Source organism: Maylandia zebra, linkage group LG4 (genome assembly GCF_041146795.1).
Source record: "Maylandia zebra isolate NMK-2024a linkage group LG4, Mzebra_GT3a, whole genome shotgun sequence".
In the NCBI taxonomy this organism is placed as follows: Eukaryota; Metazoa; Chordata; class Actinopteri; order Cichliformes; family Cichlidae; genus Maylandia; species Maylandia zebra.
The window spans coordinates 8,147,769-8,172,969 of NC_135170.1; the positions used below are offsets into that span (position 1 = coordinate 8,147,769).

Below are 25,201 nucleotides of genomic sequence, written 5' to 3' on the forward strand. Positions count from 1 at the left end.
AATGAAAGTGCTCGTGCATGTAAGGTTGCAGAAGAGTATGTCAATTTCTTCTCTTATCACTCCACCCCAAAAGCCATGACACTTCACGAGATAAAAACAGAGACTCTGAAAGACCAGGTTCTGCAGGAAGTCATCGGTCACATCAGAAACAACACGTGGCATCTAACAGATAAATCCCAGCATGCTGACATGTTGAAATCATTCAAACATGTTCAAAGTGAACTAACAGTAGCCGACTCATCTGACTTCATCCTCAGAGGCACGAGGATAGTCATTCCAACTATCCTACAAGAAAGAGCAATACAGCTGGCACACGAAGGGCACCAGGGTATCGTCAAGACCAAAGCGCTGCTACGTACCAAAGTATGGTTCCCAGAGATCGATCGGAAAGCAGAATCTGCAGTTCAAAACTGTCTGCCATGCCAAGCTAGCACACCTGTCACACACACTGACCCTCTGCAGATGTCACCATTACCGGAAACGCCCTGGCACAGTGTCAGTGCAGACTTTTATGGACCACTCCCTACGGGGGAATACCTGCTCGTCATCACAGACGAGTATTCTCGCTATCCAGTCGTTGAAAGTGTACGCTCAACATCAGCATCTTCTGTTATCCCAGTAATTGACAAAGTGTTCTCCATGTTTGGGATCCCAAGGACAGTAAAAACTGACAATGGTCCTCCTTTTAACAGTGAGGCTTTCTCACAGTTTGCAGACTACCTAGGATTCCATCATCGCAAAATCACACCTTGTTGGCCTCAGGCGAATGCCATTGCTGAGAGATTCATGAGAACCCTAGGTAAAGCACTGAGAGTTGCCGAGACGCAGGGCACACCATGGAAACAGCAGCTAAACATCTTTCTTCGTGAGTACAGATCTACACCTCATAGCACAACAGCGAGTTCACCAGCTGAAATACTGTTTCAACGCCAGCTATACACCAAGCTCCCTTTCGTTAACACCACTCCACGAAAGTGTTCAGATGCTGAAGTGAGAGCAAGGGATGATAGTGCAAAGATCAAGATGAAGGTGATCGCAGATGCAACTCGTCACGCCAGACCACACTCACTAAGTCCGGGTGACACAGTGCTGCATCGCCAACCCAAGCACAACAAATTATCCACACCATACAATGCAAAACCCTACAAAGTGACTAAGGTTAAGGGTTCTGAAATTACAGCTACACGGGATGGACACTCAATTGTCAGGAATGCCTCATTCTTCAAGAAAATCAGACATGGACTTGAAGATGCCCCACCTGGACGGCATGTCGACCCCGCCTTAACAGACAAGCCCAGATACCCAGTCAGATCAAACAGACGCGCACCTATGCATCTGTCTGATTACATCAGATCTAAGACTAAAAGTTACGCTGCGTGTAACATGTTTGTTGTTCCTGAATCTAACACTGTGACCAGTATTATAGTGTTGAATGTTGATAGTGTTTAGTCACAGATCTGTGCAAACGCAGTGCTGTTTAAGTGATGTTTAGGTGTGGAGAAACTCAAGTAATAAGAACGTTCAGTAATTTTATTAGGTGTCGTTGTCATAGGTTCAGATTAATAATTCACCTCGCTGAATATATAAGTTTGGTTAAAAAAAAAAAAAGGAGGTGATTGTGATGTTTACAGATGTTTTATTTTGAAAGGTCGAACAGGAAACGAAAAAAATGAACAAGTTAGCGCTGCAGACTGTGTTATCGCTGCAAGCCTGAGAATAAAAGAATGGAACTGAGAATTACCGAGGGTGTGATCATTAATGTTTGAGGCATGCAAACATTACAAGGTCCACTCTCCAGCGCAGCCTCTTGCTGAAGCAAATGAGCTGAGAGATCGCAGTTATTACAAATAAAAAGCATATAGAGAAATCAATAACCACGTTCGGTAATGATTTCAATTAAATTAAATATGTTATGTTAAATATGTTAATTAATTACCTCCAGTTTTTCAACACCGCACTTTTTCTGACCTCCGACTCGCCAAATGAATTCATATAGACTATGGTCCTCTTGGGTATGTCACAAAACTGTTTTGTAAAAAGATGGATATGGTAGGCTTGGGCCTTGAGCTTTCCTAATGAGGGACACTGAAAAGTATCATGCACTAGAGAGAGTGCAAAATCTGTGCAACTTACAAACAAGGTCCAGTGGCTGCCGTTTTCCAGACAGGCTCCAATCAATTTCTCATACATCTGAAAGATGTTTTTCTGGAAATAAAAATAATGTGACAAGTATGTTTTTCTGTCAAGAATGACACTGCAAAACTGCAAAAGCTTGTCAGGTGAGACTTGTAATTAATTCTGCAGATACACAAACATATAGAAAGTGTCATTTTTGGTTTACATTAATTAATTTCTATAGTGTGTACAAAACAAATCAAGACCACAGACTCAACACGCACCACTCAATTTTTGGTGTTCTTTATCTGTCATGGTCCTGGGCCATGTTGGCCCAGTATTCTTAGTTTTCTTGTATGTTTGTATTTTGTTCCCTATTTAGGCCATGTTTCCTGAGTTGCCCTGTTGTGTTGTTCCCTAAGTGTTTTCCCTTCGTGGCTTTTACCCCCTGTGTGCCCCTCTGTGTATCTGTGAGCCCTCGTCTCTCCTTATGTTTTATTCCATGTTTCCCCAGCCCGTTATGTCTGTGTTTTCCCCGTGCTCTCTCTCCTCCTGTCTGAACCTCTGTACTTCCTGTTTGACTCTGCCCGTCTCCCGTCAGTGTTATGTTCACCCCGCCCTGTCTCGTTATGGTTATCTGTGTCAGCTGTGTTCCCCGTGTGTTCCCACTTTCCTCGTTAACCCTCTGTGTATTTCTGTCTGCGTCTCCCTCTGCTCGGCGTTCGCGTTCTCCCTCATGCTGTGTGTGGTTCTCCCCGTGTCTTCTGGTATATGTTACAATTAGCTTTTCCCAGTGTAGTTTAGTTTTGTATTGCTTTGGTATCACTGCTTTCGTTTGTCACCTGTCAGCAATAAAGCTGCATTTTGAGTTTATCCCCTGAGTCCGTGAGTTTGCATTTTGGGTCCTCATCCTGCCTGCCACACAGCGACCACGACATTATCAGTTGGCCAAGACAGAAATGTTTTAATCTGTGTGCATTGCTTTTGAACAAGTCTTTACACAGAAAAGGTTTCAGAAAGGTATTTTTCAGGTTCTTCTGACAAGGCTTCAATTTTGGAAAATGCTGTTTGTTTATAGTGGCAACTTATAAACCCTTTGTGATAAGAACATAGTTACCACAGTCCAAGTCATACCTTCAAAAAGTATGCACTTTGTGCTCTTGTGGACCCATCCAAAATTTTTCCAGTGATTTGGCTTGGTATTGGATAAATGTGAGGGAAATTCTATAAAAATAACATAAATACACCTATGTTTTCAAATACATTACAAAAAACGTAAACATGCTATGTCATTATGATCAAACAAGCTTTTCAACATACCTCACACTGCAAATAGATTAGGCCATCTATTACCTTATAAAACAAATAAATAAATACATATAAATAAAAACAGAACTAAGGAATACGATTCATTAAGTAAATTGTACAATAAAGTGTATTTAAAGCAGAATTTAACATTAGTTTTATGACAACATAAAAGGATTTTTATGTCAAGAGGTACCTCATCTGAAATGTTAGTCTGGTCAAACAGGGATTTCAAACTTGAAATACCAATAGAGTTTGGTCCAGCTACTCCCACAAGGTAATCTGTGAGAAAGCATATGCTGTAGTCAACAGATATCATTTTCTTTTTGCATGCTGCAACCATCATCCATTTCAGTCTTCTAGGAGCTTTGTCTGGTTGTAGTTCTTTTTTCTCCTCCTCTCCCCTCATCTATTAATTAAATTGTTTTCTGACCTTCCTAACTGTTTCCGACCTGTCTTCCCAATGTGATGTTTAAGCAATATATGTATGGTCAGAAGGGGGTGAAATTTTCATTGCAGTTGTACGTGTAACATTGCATGTGATAATAAAAGGCTTGATTGGTTGATTATTCAACATGAGTTGACATTTACCTGACATTGTGAAGGAGTCACAGTTTCTGTAAGGGTGTAAGAACATAACATGTGGATTTGTTACACTTCTTTTTCACAAGTTAATAACAATCAATAATTTTCATTCCATTATTTACAAGCTATCACACGATGTCCCAGGGACAACATCTACACGATGTCCCAGGGACAACATTTACACGATGTCCCAGGGACAACATCTACACGATGTCCCAGGGCAACTTCTACATGATGTCCCAGGGACAACATTTACACAATGTCCCAGGGACAACATTTACGCGATGTCCCTGGGACAACATTTACGCGATGTACCAGGACAAATTTGTAAATTTCTGGATTACTGTTAATCTCCATAGAATCAAGAACTCATGTCCAGTTTCACAGCTATGGACCAGTTAATTATGTTTCCAGGTGATAGTTTGATTCATAGATTCAGCACACAACCATAAGTCTAGGCCTTTTAGTCCAGATTCTCTTCACTTATGTTTGTAAAATGATCAGGGAAGCTACTGCAATTTTGCCTGACCCAACCCCCGGGCCACGAAACACCCAAAAAGTTGGGGAACGCTGGTCTAGAGAACACTGGTTAGCTAATGCTGTCGTCAAGTAGCCTATCGCTAGCAAACAAACAGCAAGCCAAGTGAGGAACATATGTATAATGTTTACCGTTTATTAAAGGAAAGTATCCTAAATTGACTTCAAATTCGGCGGACAGGCGAATTGACTTCAAATTCGGCGGACAGGCGGCGGTTTTTCGCTTCTTCACTTGTATTTCGAAATAATCGAAGGCGGGTATTTCGAAGTCGCAAAGGAATGACGTCACAAGAAGGTGATTGGTCACTTGCAATGTTGAACCTGGAACAACATTAATTATGATGTGGGAACAATGCTGACACGAGGAAATCAGATCGTCCGCCTACCCCCAGTCCTGCTTTACAGGTGAAAATAGAGCAACAGGACCGCTGAGTCTTTGACTTTATTTATTTTCTGCTGTGTTTTACTTGCATCTATTTGAAAGAGTGAGTGTAAACACAAAAAATATTTTATTTTATGTGCTGGAATGTGCAGAAAATAGGTTTAAATGTTAAACTAATTTATTCAAGTCAGAGAATGTTGCATATAATTAAATTTTTGCTTGATGCATAAAGTTAAAAGATTAAAACTGATAAAACAAGTAAAAAATAAAGAGACTTTTCCATTTGATTACATTTTGTATGATGGATTATGTAGAAAAAGTAGAATTGGGCTGAAAGAGCTATCGCTTTATCACCTCTTCAGGTTGTAAATCGTGTTTTTAAAAAGTAACTAAGTAACTAAGTAATTAATTACTTTTGAAAATAAGTAATCAGTAAAGTAACGGGATTACTTTTTGGGGGAAGTAATCAGTAATTAGTTACTGATTACTTTTTTCAAGTAACTTGACCAACACTGATGATTTAATTAAGTTCACCTTGGAAACCTCGGATTTTGTTAGAGACTTGTAAATGCAATAACCATTCAATTTCACTTTTTTGAGTGTACATAACATATTATGCCTATACTTTTATGACTATTAAACTTTTGAGTGATAACGCCTGACAAGATTTTGAAAGACTTGAAAGAAAATGTCATAGTACAAACTGTATAATCACAATAAATAAATAAATAAGAAAGCTATTAAATATATTGGTATCTCAAAATATTTTTGCTTTTGTTTATGTATTTTTTCTACACTAAAACCCTGATAATATGTAATATCGAGGTAAAAGCACCACAGAATACACCCTTAATCTAAGGACCTAAGGTAAAATTAGTTTATCTGAATCCATTAGTTTTAGTTAACAGTATCTAATGCTCTAACAGCTTAGCATTTGCTTACTGATTCAGCAGATACTTCCATCCCATTCATCCTTCCTGAATTTAATTCTGTTATAGGTTTAATCACTTAATAAATGTATTTTTTAGCTATCTACTGCTAACAATGATCCAATGTCAAATTACACTGCAGCAGTGTACTATCCATGGATATAATAGAATGGATGGATGGACAATTTTTAATTGATAGTTTTTCAGTTTTCCTCTAATATTAATGATATCCAGAGTTAGCATTTTTCTTCAGGTCTGTTACAGTTCAACGTGGGAGACTCAAGCGCAGGACTCCAGAATCAGCTGAACACAAGAATTTATTTACAGAGTTCACCAGGTGTATATAAAGGAAGTGCAGGGCAGTGCTATATACAACAATGTGGGGGACGGGGCTCCAGGGAAATCCAAAGGGGGGAAATCTCTCGTTCTCCAACTCTCCACACTCACGACCGCAGTTCCTTTCTCCACACTTGACACAAAGATTCACACAGGGAAGGTTATCCAGGAGGTCTGTAGGCAAGGAAACGAGAATGAGTTACAACTTTCACAATAGACACTTGACTTAGCTTGAGCTGTAGCTTGAGTCTCACTGATTGTTGTCTACCACGATCCAGCAATCGTGGTAGACAACGATCCAGCAAAGACCAGCAGACTCCTCCTGGTTAAATGATTTTCTTTTTTTTGCCTGTTTCTGGGTCTTTTCATTTCAACATACTGTGCTGTTAATTTTAAAAATATGTTATAAAATGTCACGTCATCTCTTCACAGTGAAAAGTCTATGGGTTTTAGATGCCACACAAAAAGGTTAAATATTATATATTGATTAAGTAAGTAATAAAACAACAATAGCAATGTGTCCATGTGACCATAGTTGTGTCTTTTTTTTTTTATCTCAACTTTAGCTCTAAGCAAGAATCTAGAAACAGCAGTGCTTAAAGTTACCAATGATATTATGATGTAGAGATGGCACGATACCACTTTTTTATGTCCGATACCGATATCATAAATTTGGATATCTGCCGATACCGATATAAATCCGATATAGAGATTGACAGACCACGTGACTTTCGCGCATTGCGTGCCGGGAACTCGTGGCAAAACAATCCAAGTACCGCATCAAATGCAAGCATTTTCAGCACCTGAAAACGTTCATTCTCCGGTTCCAATACCTTCTTGCTTGTTCTTTGTCCCCCGAAAAAGTAATGTACACAACGAAGGAGAACAATGCCAGTCCGTACAAAGACAGACTTGATGAAAAGTCAAAGAAAAGATACGAGGAAAAAATCAAAGGAGTGAAAGGGTTAGACCCTTACGAGCACACAGAGTGGACAAAAGACGTTAGCGTGCTGCCCAACTTTCACCACGCTCATATTTATAATTATACGGTTCTTGGAGTGAGTGCATACTCTCATGAAGTTTAGTAACTTCAGGTCACTGCAACAAGCCCAGGTACAGTGTACAGACGGATGGGTACAGGACCTTGAAATGCACCGTGTAGAACGAAAGACCATCGTACCTATCATAAGTTTACCAGTCTCACAAATCGTCTTCATAAATACACATTCGTTAACAGTTTATTAATAGGACCTTTAAGCTCAACGGTAATTAATTAGTAGTGGAAATAATTTCTGGTACGCATTACAGAAATGTAGCAGTGACAACAATATTGTATGCTGTAATCGCACTGGGCAATTGGTGATACAAAAAAACCTGTTTTACCCTGTGAATAAAAGTATATGTTTTTGTCAATGTACCATGGTAATAACAGAAGCGAAACACAATATTGTGTCAGGACAATTCAGTATTTATGCACAATAAACAAAGGAGCATAGCGCGACAATTTCTGTTCAGCACCAGACTTGCTTGTAACCTATATCACCAATTATGTTAAGAAAAATGACGTATTAATTACTACAAAACACTGACCTTTGTGGGAATGCTTGGAGCAGACTAACATGTGAGCTGGAGTGTTCTGGGACGTTATATTTGGTCTTTGAATGGCTGCAATCCAGGCCATCCGTCGCCTGTTTGTTACTTCGGAAACATGGCTCGAACAATTTCTCTTCAACGACGTAATCCGATAACAACCGATCTCTTTACCCATCGGCTTCCCGTGGCTGTCATGCGACTGGCTATTGCAGTTAACAATACAACAGCTTCTTGACATCTTTTGTTTATTTTTATCGCTGTGTAACTGATTTCAATTGAAAGCCTGCGTGCACTAGTACCTCTTGCCATGAGTTCCCAGAATCCTTTGCGGTTTTACCCCTGAATGACGTCACATTTTCAATCTCTATAGGGTATTTCATAATCAATAAAATGTTTTTTTTAAATATCTTGCTGCATTTTGTATAAGTTCATACTCAAGTTTAAAAAAGAAAACCACTAAAGCTATTCTGTTAAACCTGTATGCAAAAAATACACTGCACCCAAAATATTTCATAGTTCAGCAAAACTGATCAATCTAATAAACTTAAACCTACACCATCCTCACTATTCTGGTATTTTAAAGAGTACTTAGTGGAAATATTAAACAACCTAACTAATAGGGTTGCCAACTCCCAGCAAAAGAAAAAAAAATAAATAGAGACACCCCCCCCAATAATGCTTAATTATGAAAATATGAAAACATAAAGAAGATGCATATTCTCTGTCATATGGGCCCGCATGAATAAACTTTCTGAATCCTTTATCATCTGCAACCGAAAATAGTTGTGGATGATTACTATACCTTTCTAATGTGATGTTGTTGTCCCTGGCTCCCGTTCTCTCTCTCTCCCTCTGACTCTGTTACTGTGCTACTGAGTATAACTCCCCCCTCTGCCCAGCGTAAAGCACAAGGCTCGTGTGCAGAGTGAAGCGGAAAAAAAGTGCGAGAGAGAGAGAGGGTGAGAGAAAAAAAAAAACCCACGTGACGGCTCGCGTCGTTCACGTCAAAGAGCCGGCTATAAGAGCCATTTCGTTCGCGAACGACCCATCACTAAAAAAAAGAGACCTCTACTCATGCTGGGCTCCTATGAAAGGACAGCATGAGAACAGGAAACCAAAAAACTCCTCTGCACAGAAGCACATAAATGTCCACAGCACAACATTATGGAGCACGTGACAAGCAACAGGGTTGGGTAGGGGGTGAGGAGTAATCCAAAGCAAACACAGCAGCCATCCTGCCCTCAGTGGCGTGTCCAGCAGGGTGGCCTGGGGGGGCACAGGCCACCCCCCCAACCAGACTGGCCACCCCAGGTGCCACCCCAAAGGCAAAACAATAAAATTCAATCAAATATCAAATGTACGATTATGTTTTCACGGTGAAGCTCAGATATCCGAGTGTAAGTGAATGCAGCATCGGCTTCTGCGCTTTGTGCATCACGTTAGCAAAGGTAGGAGAGCCAAGCACGAAAGATGGCACCGCAGGAAACAATTTTTCGGTGAAAGAAAATGAGGCCAGAATAAATGTCCCGGTAAGTAATATTAAGTTTGTTGAGTTTAGTAAACTTCGGTGAAATTAGAATACCAAGGAAAAAATAACACTTGAAGAATTATTGCAGCCGTTGAATATTTCAGACAGTATGCTACTGAGGGCAGCTAACATAAGAGTTATGAGTTATAATATATAATCCAAGTCGTAACATTGCTGTATGGAGCTGCAGATTTGGTTGCAGGTTAACATAGCTGGACTGGCCATCGGGCATACCGGGGATATGCCCGGTGACTTATTTTTTATTTTTTTTTGTAACGGCATGAACAATGAGAGGTGGTGGATTGGCCAGATGCAGGTCGATGTGTAAAAATAACTCAGTTGTTTGGTGGTGGCTATGGTGGGGCTTCCACAGAGGCCAGCAGGTGGATGAGGGAAGGGGAGGCAGGTTTCATTCAAATGTTAGTCTTTTCAGTTGTTTCCCCACTTTTTTCAAAATCAAACACCAGTTTGTGAGAAGATTATCTTCTTTTTTTAACAGGCAGATAAAGTTTTACATTGGAATTGGCTGATTTGTCAATTATTTGTTACAAATGTTCGTATTTTAATATTAAAAAATGTTTTTGCCCAAAACATATGTGCACTATATGTCAGTAAAAATACTATGCAAATATTGCTGTCCTTGAATGCTGAGTAAACACTGACAAAGCACTGATTGTATCTCTTGTACTTTATCAACGCAGTATCTAAAAACTTTGCACCGTAGTGGTTAAAATCTCATTCTGATAAGAGTTAAAAGCACATTCAGTTATTAGGTTTACAGGGTTATTTAATTATGGTTAACGGTTGGTAGAATTTTTTTTAAACATTATCTGCCAATTACATCTGCCACCCTTCTCCAAATCTGTGCCCCTACCTGGCCCCCCCAACAAAAATTTTCTAGACACGCCACTGCCTGCCCTGCGCTATTATTCCAGCGCGGGCTCAGACCCGCCGTGTTCTCCAGAAGGGAACAAGCATCGAAGGCGTTTGGAAAGGGAGGGGGGATGAGTGAGTGCGTATCAGTGTATGTGTATGTGTGTGTGTGTGTGTCCAGAGTTCAAGATCTTATCCATGCTGCACTCAATGAGCCCATTCTGAGAACTCATGCCTCGTCCCATCGTTTCAATCCCAGCGGGCAGCCTTGTGGGGGAACAGCCGGTTCTGCTTTCTTAATTCTTCGATAAGCCAGGGCCAAGCCAGCTCCGATCAGCAAGAACCCTGTTATCATGGTTCCGGATAGGTAGATATCTTCAGTGTCCTCGATCGACAGTCCCGCCAGGCACACGATTCTCCATTTCTGCCACCCGTCCATCGTGTATCCGGCAGGGAAAGTACCACCCGGACACTCAGACTTCTCGTTGAGAAAAGGGTGTCAATAGCATTCAGGGACCAGTTGATCAAATCCATAATTCCCTTTTAGGTTTTAGAGAACAGACTATGAGAGAGTGTTCCAGGGAAAAGTAATACAAAAAACACGTGGGCGATAAACAAACAAGAGAGACGGGGGTTGCGACGGAAAAGCCGATCAGCTGATCGTTGATCAGTTTCATGATTGAAGTAGCAGCAGGAGAGGAAGGGGAGAGAGGCAGTCGCGCCATATATCGGTTGTTAAGCTTAACGTGGGAATGCTTTATGAAATGCTGGTTTGGAAGCACATAGCGAGGCTCCAAATGCTCAACCAGACCGCCGACAGGTTTCGCACGCCACAGCCGCTCTATCACGAGACGCACACTGCTCCCACGTGCTAAGGTCATGAGCTGGGTTACACTGTGTCGCTAGTTTTGTGAGGCGCTTTTATGATATTTAATGGATCGGATTACATTTTTTATTTCTCTCCGATATCCGATCCAATAATTTCGGTCAGTATCTGTCATGATCCTGGGTCCTTTTGACCCAGCGTTTTGTGTTTTCTCTTCGCGATTTTGGTTCTGTTCTTCCTCTGGTTAGTGTTTACTCTGTTCTGCCCGTGTGTTCCTGTATCTAGTCCGCGTTCTTAGTTTGTGTCCTTTCATGTGTAAGTTCCTGTTTTATTGTGAAGGTCTGTGTCTTATGTGAGTGTTTTCAGTTTGCCTCCCTAGTCTCGTCATGTTAATTACTCCCAGCTGTGTCCCCACCTGTATGTATTCCCCTGTGTTCTCTGAGTGTATTTAAGTTGTGTCTTCTGTCATAGTAGTTGCTGGTTCGTCTGTGTTGTTTCCTCCTCGGTCTCCCTGCGTCTCTCCGTGTATAGTTCTCCGGATCTCCCTGCATCTTCGGTTCTGGTTTGTGTTGTTAGTTTACCCAGTTTAGGTTTCAGTTTCATGTTCCTAGCGCCTTTGTTGTTTGCATTTTGTTGTTAATAAACACTCACCTGCACCAGAGCTGCCGCCTTTTGGTCCTATATTTAATTCCACACGGCTTGCCCCCGCAAACCGTGACAGTATCAGTCCGATCGGTCCATCTCTATTATGATGTCAGACGATTCTGGAGAATACACAGCGTTGGTCTTACTAGACCTTTCCTCAGCTTTTGACACAATTAATCATACTATCCTAATAAAAAGACTGAAGAATCTGGTTGAGATATCCAGTCTGTTTTAAAGTGGTTTTCATCCTACATCCTAATCTGGTGGGAGTTTTAATGTGTCTGCAAAACAGATTATGTCTAAATGTGGAGTCCCTGAAGGCTCTGTGCTGGGACCTATTTTCTTTTTAATATATATTCTTCTTTTAGACCAGATATTAATGATATTCAGCAGTACTGCTCTTTTACGCCTTCAGAGGTTCACAAACTGTCTGTTTTAATTAATTGCTTAACTAACATTAATCAATGTTTAAATAAAAACTATTTACAGCTAACCCCAGATAAAACTGAAACTTTGATTATATTGCTGATTAATTGATTATTGCTGTTTAATGTTGGAAATTGCAGTGTCCAACATTAACCTCCTAAGAACCGAACTCTTCCATGGCATACATTTTTAATTTCTCTTTGATATTTGGACAGATTTTTTTTTTTTACCTAATTTTTATTTCGAAGATAAATGAGAACCACATATGAGGACTTTCGTTTAAAATGAAAAAAAGAACAGTGGCAGTATAATGTCCTCGTAAGTGAATATCAGGCCCTTGTAGACCAAAATTGAGTATTTTGGTCTAGACAACCCAAAATGTGATGTTCACATATTTGGGCGCCAGGTCCTAGAGGTTAATCAGAAATTGGGTGATCCTGGTCACTCAGAAATTTAGGTGTTATTTTTGACAAAGCTTTTTTCCCAGAAATATAACTTAAAACAGACAGTAAGAACTAGCTTCTTTCATTTGAGGAACAGCTCAAAACTTCAATCAATGGTGTCAGCAAGTGAACTTGAGATGATAATTCATGCTTTTGTCTCTACGAGACTGGACTATTGTAATTGTCTATTTACGTGTCAAGAAAGGGCTGAATAGTTTCCAGGTTGTCCAAAACTCTGCAGCGAGACTATTGGCTCTCTGAAACAGAGGAACTCATAACCCCTGTTTTAAAGTTGCTGCACTTTTTAAATTTTATTTGTAACTTTTAGAGCATAGGTGTCAAACTCTGGCCCGCGGGCGCCATACCAAATTATTATTAGAGCTGGCCTACTGGTATTATACAGCTAATATATATATTGTTTAGTATTAAGTTTGCTTGTCCCATATTCAGTTTTTCAGCAAAACTTGTTTGAGTCCATAAGAAGAGATCCATTCTTAAATCTGGAGGAAGATTTTTTTTCAGTAAATATTAATGTTAGCCCGCGGCCTTGTTCCAGTTTTGAATTTTGGCCCACTGTGTATTTGAGTTTGACACCCCTGTTTTAGAGCATTATATGGAGAAGCCCTTCCTTGTATTGTTGATATGATTCATATATAACTATATATATATATATACCTCTTCTCGTAGCCTGATGTCATAGAATCAAAACCTTTTAGTGGCCTCTCACACCTGCTTCAAAACTATTGCACCCAGACTGTGGAATGCATTGAACCCTGTGATGACTTAAAGGGCTTTAATGCTTTGATGATGCATTTATGATTGTATTATTTTCTGTTTTTTTGTGGCATTTGTCTGCAAAATCTGCTGTATAAAGAAACTTTAAGGCTACGTTCACACTGCAGGTCTTAATGCTCAATTCCGATTTTTTGATCAAATCCGATCTTTTTGTCTGCCTGTTCACACTACAAATAAAATGCGACAGCAAACGCGCTCTAGTGTGAACGCTCAAAGCGGCCCGCATGCGCAAAAGAAGACTTCACACACAACGCGCTCTGTTTAGACCCAGAGCAAACAGTATTGTTTGATAGATGGCCCTTAATATAAAGAGTTCGGACTTTACATTTCCCAATTTTTTCTTTAAGTTATTTTGTTATTTACATAATAATGTAAATAACCTAATAATGATCCTTATTGCTGTTTTAGAGAGGAGCGGTGCTTCAAAGGATAGTTGCAGATTTCTGTCAGAATCTGCAGATTATACAGTACAAATAAAATGTTCACGTTTCTCCAACATTGTCTGCCCAACAGTTTCACTGATATCTACACGGGATGGCCAGAGAAGCGTTCGCGATGTCTTCTCTGGCGCTGATAATTGGCGTCTGTCTTGTGTCAGTGACGTAAAAGACGGATTTAATGCGACCTGACCGTTCACACAGCAGTCGCTTTCTGAAACATCGGATATGTATCGGATTCAGTACCACATACGAAAGTGACCCAGATCGGATTTGAAAAAATCGGATTTGTGCCGTTCACACTGTCATACCATGATCGGATATGGGTCGCATAGGGTCAAAAAAATCGGATTTGATGCGCTTTCGCCTGCAGTGTGAACGTAGCCTTATTTACTTACATATTGATGTTATTTTAAAAAGTGACCTGCAGTGTAAATGCCATGTCACAGTATCAGGTTGCATTGTCTCTTGCCACTTGTAGGGCCCTCAATTATATGGGTGGGAACAGAATTTGTGTAGGCATCAGTTCACTGTAGGAAATAATTTCGCGAGCTATTGACCTGTTAATAACGACTATCAATCTCATCTTGAATGTATTTCTTGGCCTATAATATGACTATTTTGCATTACCTCTGTGCCATTTTTATTGACTCTGAGCATTTTTAATAATCATCAGTCACTGATGTTTTCAGCTGCATAATGTTTTGTCAGGGTTTATCATGCAGTGCAGTGCATTACAAAGTTCCAAGATACAAAGCATGACTGCAACTTAAAATATTAATCTTTAGAGTACACACAAAAAACTGACAGAATAAGTTCCAAGACCCAATGAAGTAGATCTATTGGATATCAGAGGGGAATTCAGGTGTGAGCTGAAAGAGTTTGTGGTTTTCTGAGGAGTCAGTGGAAAGTGGGCAGCAGGATTTCGTCTCTGAGTAGTCAGCTGGTTGAACAAAGAACAAAGATCACCAGGATTTACAGACTTGGTGATCTAGAGGATGAGGAATATAGGATGAGCATACTTGAAGCAATAGCTATCTAAGAAGATGTATAACATTGTTTTTGAAATATGTAACATTTGTCAAAGTATTAGAATTAAAACATCTCTTATATCAACATTTACAAAAAGAGATTTGTTGGTTCATCAGTTTTCCAGTATATTCTGTAAATTATGTTAATTGCTGTCTTTCACTCAGAACTGTGATTTTTATTACCGGTATAAGTAAAATATTTAACATGTCTACTGAAAATGAATTTCTAGAAACCATTGGGGCGATCGTGGCTCAAGAGTTGGGAGCTCGCCTTGTAATCGGAAGGTTGCCGGTTCGAGCCCCGGCTTGGACAGTCTCGGTCGTTGTGTCCTTGGGCAAGACACTTCACCCGTTGCCTACTGGTGGTGGTCAGAGGGCCAGGTGGCGTCAGTGTCCGGCAGCCTCGCCTCTGTCAGTGCGCCCCAGGGTGGCTGTGGCTACAATGTAGCTTGCCATCACCAGTGTGTGAATGGGTGGATGACTGGATATGTAAAGCGCTTTGGGGTCCTTAGGGACTAGTAAAGCGCTATATAAATACAGGCCATATATATATTTAATTTTCTTACACAATGGATACGTTTATATATATATATATATATATATATATATATATATAATTTCTAATGTCTTCCCTTACCTTTGCATGTTATACATAATTATTCTGGTATCAAACATAGAATGGTCTACTGAAGAGGAATACCAACATGTCATTGCAACAGTGTTAATAAATAAACTAAATTATTTTGTATTGATTCATATTTTGAATGTTACCTTATTAAGAATATACTAAAAGTAATAATTGTACAAGAGAAATAAATGTAATTGCCTTGTTTATTATATGCCAATAATTTCCACTGAATTTACTGTTTATCAACTTTAGAAATATGCAGCTGATGAAATAAATGAAGGTTAAATAAAGCTGTTTTTTTATTCCTGCTCCTCTGAATTCCAGGAAACTCTTTCCGTGTTTTTCAAACCAGGCTGGCATTCACCGTCCCACACACAAAGGCTTTGTTGGAGGCCTGTCCGGCTGTATAGTGTGTTTATAGTCATTTCCTTTTCTTCCTGAGCTGTTAAAATTCACACATACTCAGACACACACGCATACACACATAGTTACATGCATGCACACACACACACGAACACACACACACACACACACAGTAGTAGTGTTATTTCTTTACATCTCAATTTAAAGTTAGTTTGATTTCATATATTCTCCATTCTAGAGCTTCAACAGTTTTACCATTTTACATCCAATATCTGTGCTACCTAGTCCAGTGTGTATTTTTTTAACTGTATTTTTTTTTAACAGATCTTGAACTTGAAACAGATCAGAGATTGTATGTGCATATGAAAGCATTTGGTTTAAAAAAGGGTTGCTGAATTCAGTTCCCCCCTCCACTGCTGCCACCACTTCCCCCAGGCCATTCCGCACTAGACAAGGGCCAGACTGCCAACAGTTTACAAGCTGTCTGTCTGTCTCAAGTTCAACTTCAACATTCAACCTGGAGAACAAAAAAATCAGTCTGCAATGCACACAGAGAAGGATGGCTAAAGATGGTTTGTGTGTGTGTGTGTGTGTGTGTGTGTGTGTGTGTGTGTGTGTGTGTGTGTGTGTGTGTGTGTGTGTGTGTGTGTGTGTGTGTGTGTGTGTGCATCTGCAGTCTGTTAAACACGAATTTGAGACGGGGAAAAAAAGAGCTACAGTCCTGCATTCCTGATGTAAAGCATACCCTAGAGAAGGTGTGTGTGTGTAGTGAATTGACACTTTGTTTTATGCCTCTAAATCATAATTTGTACTTAGTATAATTTATTGACTTTAGAATAACTGAATTTCATTGAGTATTCATTAGGTTTAGTTGTGTAATTTGTAAAGCTTAGGGGTGATAAATAATGGTTTAATTTTGAAATTTTATACTGTTTTCCAGGCTTTATGCAGCCTTACTCATAACTCGGCTAAAGTATTTTATCATACTTTTTAGAATAAATACATTATCAATTTAAGTTAAGTTCTTTGATTTAAATTATTCAATTATAGAATTTAATTCTTATTTTATTTTTTTGTTGTTTTTTGTGTTTATTTATGCTAAATAAAACATGACATTGCATACCTCTGTACACAGGCAAACTACAAAGTAAAGGCAAGTTTCCTGAGGTCACAGGTATAGTGTGATACTATCTAGCTCGCTGATCTCTTATATTAATCTCTAAACATGTTTGTGGTTGTACAAGTCAATCTTTTTAAAGCTGTCTTCCATGTATAAATTTATTTGCACACATAATGCATCTGATAATGAAATCATTGTGACCCCCCTTAAGTATAATATTTAATTTCACTTCACACCACTGTCAATCCCAGCTGTGGATAAATGTGTATAGGCAGCTTTCTTTTGAACATCTTTCTTTTCTTTTTTATGCCATTTCTTTTTTTGTTGTTGTTGTTTTAAGTCTAGTCAATTTAGTCTCTAAAAAAATGGTTGGTTGGATCCAATGTTGAATTTTGACTAAGTATATAATATAATTTAACAAATATTAAAATTCCTCTGCAAAATATTAGCTGTGCACTGATATATAAACATATAAATGCCAGTGATGCGTGATAACCCTGAAAATTCCACAGTGAAAATGATCCACTCCTTTGAAAGCATAATAACTTCATTGAAACCCTTCCTGAATAAAAGTACTGAATAATAATCTATAAAATGCACTTAATCATTAATAAAATAAATAAAGTAAATTTGAATGTTCTTTCTGATTCTTTCATATGTGTGTGTTACTGCATTCATTTTTAAATTGAAGATCACTTTACTTATATTTCAGATTTTTTATGTTTTATTGATTATATATTTTTTATTTATTTATTTACCCTTGGTGTTTTTTGCTCTTAATTTTGTGACATTTTCAACAGATATTGTCAAGTTCTTAAAGAGTTACATAAAATTATAGTCTTGAGTCCTGCATTTTTTCTATTTTACTAGGAACATGGGCAATAGGTACAGTAATTTGTGGAAACATATGACAACATGACTCCTACCAAAGCTTTCTTGTAATATCTTTAATATCTTTATCTTTAATATCTTGTATAACTAGCTCGGCATTCCAGCTCTTCTTTAGATGCTGATTGCCTTTTATTCCATTCTCTTTCATGATGATCCCACACTGATTTAATAATTATGAGGTCAGGTCTCTGGGTAGGAGTGTCCATTGTGTGTTTTTAAATCCAACGCATCTGCAGTTTGTAATGCTGTTTCTCTTCCTTAAAATGTCTTCTTGACAGCAATGGTTTCTGACCTGCATTGCCTTCCATGCCAAGATATGCCAACTATTCAGCGATACTCCTTGAAATAACCCACGGTGAAAAAAATGACTGTTGAATTGTGTTATCATTATCATTTTTATAGATTCAGCTAAAGAAATGGGGGTGGAGAGGATTATTTTTGTGGCAGGCTGCTAGTAACTAAGTGTATAAATTTTTAGTGCTTGTCTGTTATGTGTTTAAACAACACTGGTTCCTACCTTCAGTTAGATACCTTTTTATTTTTTCAGTGGTTATTAAATGAGTGTTAAGTGGCTTAAAAAACAAACAAAAAATAAAAATTCCTCTGACAACGGCCAGGTACAAGTAGTGGCCTGAAAAGTCAGTGAAAATATAGCAATTATCATAAGACCTTCAAAACAGTGGTGTGTCTAGAAAATTTTTGTTGGGGGGGGCCAGGTAGGGGCACAGATTTGGAGAAGGGTGGCAGATGTAATTGGCAGATAATGTTTAAAAAAAATTCAACAATCCTATAATACAATACAATCTTCTCACAAACTGGTGTTTGATTTTGAAACAGGAAAAAAGTGTGGAAACAAATGAAAAGACTAACATTTGAATAAAACCTGAAAGCAAGTAAATACTTTCTATGCTGCCTTATGGTAAACTTTGGTAATATTGATCAAGAGCAACACTGGCTGATGATGAAATACAGTCAGCTGGCATGGTGACACTGCCAGTATTAACCTGCAGGGCTGGACTGGGACAGAAAATCGGGCATTTTGACTATAGACCGGCCCACCAGGTATTAAAGCCATAAAGACTTTGAATGAAAACAAATGCTGTTGTGACAGTGCCCATATGGAAAAGAAATAGTAAAAACTTATATGATTTACTCATGAAAGTGGCCACTTTCTTATTACTTTCATATATTGTTTTAGTATCCAAAACATACAAGATTCATTATATAATCTTTCAAGGGATCTTATATCTGTTTTTACTCTTTCATGCTTTTCATACAAGTTTCACACAAGACAGATACAAACTTTATAAAATTTATATATATCTTTTCCATATGTACACTGTCTTGTTGGTATATGTATGATTTCTATACATTTTACATCAGATAAAAACTTTGGTTGTAAGATTTAGATAATTATTTAATAAAAGCTAGATATTTTAAATGAGAATAAGAAAGAAAAGTATTTCTTTGTGCCCCACCTTTCCTGTTAATGCCCTACCTGCCCCCCTGGCAAAACTTTCCTAGACCCGCCCCTGCACAGTTACCAGCTGTCAGCTACATAAAAAAAGGATCCTGGTGTTATTTGTCTCTCAGATACAGTTCATAACTTCAACTCATTCATGTGAACTAAAAGGTAAACCTGTTTCTCCATCACCTGTTCAGCTCCGATGATTCAGTAAGGACATCTCCTGGTTTCATCTTCATGTTTCCCTCTCACCAGATAACCAAACCGACATCATGACCAGCAGCTTTACAGCTGTGGCTCCAGCCAACATCAGCTGATACTAGAAATTAATATTAAATAAATTCTAACATCAGCTGATCAAGCTTAAATGTGCTGCTGTTGTTTAGTGCGACATCTGCTGGTTTCCTCTTTCTGGCACAAAGTGGGTGATAAATAAACAAGAGAGAAAAGCCGATCAGCTGATCATTGATCAGTTTCATGATTGAAGTAGCAACAGGAGAGGGGGGGGGGGGGGAGAATGAGAGAAGTTCACTATCAGTAAAATCACAGCACCCACCCAGCTGTGTAGAAACTCCGTCAAGCTGGCTAGAACGCAGTATGAGTTATTGTAACTGACAGTAAAAAGTCAGCACAACGAAAATAAACTCCACCTAAACTTGGTTTATATCTGACCCACATAGACTGCAGGTCATAACTTCTTACCTGAAGCTCAGTTCACCTGACACTCGGACTGGCGGCTGCCTCTGGGCTCTCCTCCTGCCTCCCCTTCCCTCATCCACCTGCTGGCCTCTGTGGAAGCCCTGCCATAGCCACCACCAAACAACTGAGTTATTTTTACACATCGACCTGCATCTGGCCAATCCACCACCTCTCATTGTTCATGCCATTACAAAAAAAAATAAAAAATAAGTCACCGGGCATATGCCCGGTATGCCCGATGGCCAGTCCAGCTATGTTAACCTGCAACCAAATCTGCAGCTCCATACAGCAATGTTACGACTTAGATTATATCTTATAACGCATAACTCTTATGTTAGCTCCCCTCAGTAGCATACTGTCTGAAATATTCGACGGCTGCAATAATTCTTTAAGTGTTATTTTTTCCTTGGTATTCTAATTTCACCGAAGTTTACTAAACTCAACAAACTTAATATTACTTACCGGGACATTTATTCTTTCACCGAAAAATTGTTTCCTGCAGTGCCGTCTTTCGTGCTTGGCTCTCCTACCTTTGCTAAAGTGATGCACATAGCGCAGAAGCCGATGCTGCATTCACTTACACTCGGATATCTGAGCTTCACCGTGAAAACATAATCGTACATTTGATATTTGATTGAATTTTATTGTTTTGCCTTTGGGGTGGCACCTGGGGTGGCCAGTCTGGTTGGGGGGGTGGCCTGTGCCCCCCCAGGCCACCCTGCTGGACACGCCACTGCTTCAAAAAACTATGGCTCAAGCACAATCTTAAAAATGACAAGTTTTGCTCCTAGTAAGGAAAATATAAAGAAATAAGGGGTGGCTCTAGACCAGGGGTCTCAAACTCGTGGCCCGGGAGCCACTTGAGGCCCACGTCACCCCTACATGCATATCGATGTGAAGAAATACAATGCAATTTTGCCCTTGAAGTTACTTTTTTTGCTTGGGAGGATTCGTTTGTTGTTGAGTGCAATGTTAAAATAAGTTATTTAAAAAGCAAAAAATGATTTAATATGAAAGCAATATGAGAAGAGAGTACAAACATCCGGATTGGCTGTGTTAGTTCAGTGAGACAGTTATTTGTCACTGGCTGTCAAAAACTAATATATACACTTATGTCTGCATTTTTATTTTGTTAAATACAAACAAAATGATAGCAGAAGTGCTGCCACGTGTCTGGTCAGAAAGAGAGTACCAATGTATTTATTTGGTAGTTCAATGAAAGGCTTCAGTTAGTTACTGTAAGCGTGAGGGAAAAAATTGTATTCACAATTGAAGTTAAATTTACTAGTTGAACACTAAAGTGGCCCTCCAATGAGATGACAGTACCAGCAGTGGCCCACAGCTCAGACCCCTGCCCCAGACTTTTGCATACTACATTAGATGCTGCATGCCTTTTTTTCTTTAGTAAAGATAAAAAGGCATGCTAAGTGAAAGACATATTTAAAATGCATGTGTGGATTAAAGGGATTTTCTATAGTTATGTGTGAATAAAGTGATAGCATGGTCCAGCTCAAAGGCTTGCTCTTTCCTCTCCTCCTCCTCGCTGGTATGCAAAATAAAGGGGAGAAGTAACTTTGTGAGCTTCAGGTCTTCCATCAATTTTGTTGGTTTTAAAGAAGGAAAGAGATGAAGCAGTAAAGAAAGTAAACAGACCAGCAGAACACACTGCTATTTGTGAAGTTCAGTGTTAATTTTTAATGGTAACACACATGGGGCGATTGTGGCTCAAGAGTTGGCAGTTCGTCTTGTAATCGGAAGGTTGCTGGTTCTCGGTCGTTGTGTCCTTGGGCAAGACCCTTCACCCGTTGCCTACTAGTGGTGATCAAAGGGCCCGGTGGGGTCAGTGTCCGGCAGCCTCGCCTCTGTCAGTGCACCCCAGGGTGGCTGTGGCTACAATGTAGCTTGCCATCACCAGTGTGTGAATGTGTGGATGACTGAATGTAGTGTAAAGCGCTTTGGGGTCCTTAGGGACTAAGTAAAGCGCTATACAAATACAGGCCATTTACCATTTACATGCATGTGCCTCATTTTGAAATATAAAGTATTATTTTCTTGATAGAAGCAATTAATCAACTCTTCATATATGTACCCAGCAGTTCAATTATGTGCATTCCCTGGTGCAGCCTGCTTTAAGCAAAAATAACTACTGCTGTCCAGTTCATTCTAATTAATACATTGTATGCTTTAATGTACACTTGACCCTGGAGTTTCACTTCAGTTCTGCCAAATCGCCCTGGCAAAGCAAATAAAGTTGTATTTAATATTGTATTTCAATTTTTAACACTGTATTCTAAGCCACATATTTGAGCCTGTAGATATTACTGTAAAAATCTTCCTGCACACAGAAATCTCACATTTCATCTTTGATTGTATCTGAAGCATGTGTATACATATTCTATTTGTTTAATACAATTAACTGACTTCAAGCAAAGTATCCAATGAAAGAGAACTAAGAACTTTTAGAAGCAGGTCTGTTGAAGCAATTAACTTCAATTTGACAGGAACACAAAAAGTGCATGCATTTAACACCAGTCAAGTTTTACAGAAGCATTTTCCTTTATAGTTTTACTTAAACTATTATATTTTTGCTGTCACCCCATGAAATTTATAGTCAGCACTCCTTGAGTGGACTTGGACTTTCTTTAAAAAGTCTACAGTGTCACTTCCATGAAATGTGCAGATGAAATGCTCAGTGCAATGAAAACCATTTTCTGGTGGACTGAAATGTTCTCATTTAAAATACATTGCCCAATGAAGCAAAAAAATAAATAAAATAAAATAAAAATTACGGCCATGAAAAAGAAGCCATCAATATGATTTTGTGTAAATTATTTCTGGGGATTCATGGTAGAGATTTGGATATAGACCAAAACTGTTTTAAGACAAGAAATTCTGAAAAGTGTTTTTATTCAATAACAATTCCTGAATTTTAAAAATTTCTCTTACAATAAAATTGATTTTTCTTTGCTGCATTTCAGGTTTGTTTGACCTTTTTACAGCAGAAAAAAAAAGACAACCTGTACCGGTGGTCAAAACCACTTGGAAGGGACCACATGGCGATCGAGAAGGCACTCCTTGATAGTCATTTGAATTTTGGGCCACGAGGGTGACCAAATGTCCCTCAGAACGTGACACAGCGTTTTTGTTCCCTGTGCTCCTGTCCCAAATCTTGAGGCACTGTGACTAGTTCTAAAGGACATTTAGAACTAGCGCTTATTAGTCTGGTTTTTACCCACATCTATGTACATGAAAGGAAAACTTTTTGTTATAGTCTGAAGAAGGTTAGCCAGTCTAATGCCCTACTCCTCAGCAGATAAGATAAGATGAGGCTTGATTATTCAAGACCTTGTATGTGAGGAGCATGATTTTGAATTAAATTCTGGATTTAACAGGGAGCCAATGAAGGGAGGCCAATGCAGGAGAAATATGCTCTCTCTTTCTAGTCACTGTCAGTACTCTTGCTGCAGCAAATGTTTAATATGATGGAAACTATCACAAACAAAAATGGAACAGCAGCATGTTCTGAGAAATCGATGTTTGGTCTTTTTTGCCAATGTTATTTTTCATTTTCACTTTGGGGGGGAAATGTTGTGTGAAATCACTTAGTATATGTCTCAAGGTCTGGCTGTGTGGCAGGCAGGATGGGACCCAAATGCAGGACTCGCGACCCGAAAGAGTGAACTAAGGGAGGCAGCTTTATTTTGGGTGTACAAAAATTCAAATACTAAATACAAGAAAACTAAAACAAAAGCTAGACACTAGAGACAAGGATAAAACTTGTAAACTGAGAAACTAGAATTAAGCATTGCAAGGCTCATAGAGGAACATGCAGCTATAACAGTAGCATGAAACAACAATGGACAGAGGAGAACACGGGGCTTAAATACACAAGAGAGTAATGAGGGAATGGGAAACAGGAGGGAAACACAGCTAGTGCTAATCTGACATAACAAGACGAGGAGTTAGCAAAACTGAATACATTGAACACAGGAAGCGGAACTATCAAAATAAAAAAGAGAAACACACCAACCAAAGACACACACTTTTAACACAGTGACTGGGGAGACATAAGGAACATAGAGACAAAGTTGACTATACATGAAACGTGGGACACGGGAAAAGCACAGACATGTGACAAGGGAACAGAGACTAAACACAGATAAATACTAAGGGAGAAAGAACTAACATCACTAAGAACTTAAGAAATAAAGATAACCAAAACCAGAAATAACAAAAGTCAAAGAATATTAAATCAGAATCTGAAACATAAATATTGGGTCACAGACCCAGTACTGTAACAATATGTGTGTCATAACTGGATAAAGTTTGCAAAGTTTACAAAAGCAATTGACCATAATTAAAGAATATTGGCCTGAGCATATACCAACTATTGATTGAGATCATAAGGACAAACCAAATTGTTGGAAATATGATATGTTTAGCCTGTACAAGCTAAATGATAATCCTGTATCAGCCACAATTTATTGTATTTTTAATTTTAGTTTAGATATCAAAATTTCAGAGTAACTCTCAGCATTGTTCACCTGTCCCATGTTGTCCCACATAAACACTGTGTTTGCCCCACATTTTATTTGTTAGAATCTGGACAGCCTATGTGAATATTAAACCCTTGTTTTGGACACACAAAACTGCGTCAAAAAATGTTTCAAAGATCTTTGATTATAGCACCCTCTTAAATCCGTCGCTACATCCTCTCCCTATAAACACTTTCAAATTTATTTGAGGATAGCCCACATTGTGTGCGTTTCCAAACAAATTACCTTTAAGTGAAGTGGTTATCAAACTACTCAGCATATTCTGCATCTATAAAGCCTACTAACCACAATCTGTGTGTCTGGTAAAGACGTGATAAGATCCGACACAAGGTCCGGTGCCCCAGTTCTTAATAATAATAATAATAATAATAATAATAATAATAATAATAATAATAATAATAATAGTTTATTCATTCATTTCAGTTATGTTTGAGCATTAACGTAAATGTTTAGAACTCGGTTTATCGCCCATAAAACACAGTCAAAGGATTTGTTAAATTCAAAAAACGTTGCTCATGGTTTTCAGATTGAGGACTCAGATTTCAGCGTTGCGCAAGAAGTTCACATCAGAAATCTTTTGACTTCACCAGTGCTGAACATTTATGAAATGGAGTGGCATTTATCGATTGCCAAAGTCGCATACTTTGTCTCGCATATATGCGAGACAAAGTTATCAAAGTATACTTTGTCTTG

The 25,201-nt window shown here is 38.8% G+C and overlaps 2 long non-coding RNA genes across 3 annotated transcripts; both read right to left on the minus strand.

Annotated features, from left to right (window-relative positions):
• Positions 1 to 1,780: 1,780 nt before the first annotated feature.
• LOC112434384 (uncharacterized) lies at positions 1,781 to 2,414 on the minus strand. Of its 2 annotated transcripts, none has more exons than XR_013098261.1 (3): positions 2,134 to 2,414; positions 1,937 to 2,025; positions 1,781 to 1,810 (listed from the first exon to the last, which is right to left on the minus strand). It is a non-coding gene; the product is annotated as an uncharacterized LOC112434384 (long non-coding RNA). The 2 variants fall into 2 exon arrangements; XR_003024029.2 differs by having other exon boundaries at positions 1,781 to 1,824.
• An 835-nt stretch (positions 2,415 to 3,249) lies between these two features.
• Positions 3,250 to 4,879, minus strand: LOC112434706 (uncharacterized). Its single transcript, XR_013098262.1, has 5 exons — positions 4,675 to 4,879; positions 4,012 to 4,037; positions 3,617 to 3,702; positions 3,436 to 3,468; positions 3,250 to 3,339 (listed from the first exon to the last, which is right to left on the minus strand). It is a non-coding gene; the product is annotated as an uncharacterized LOC112434706 (long non-coding RNA).
• Positions 4,880 to 25,201: the final 20,322 nt, after the last annotated feature.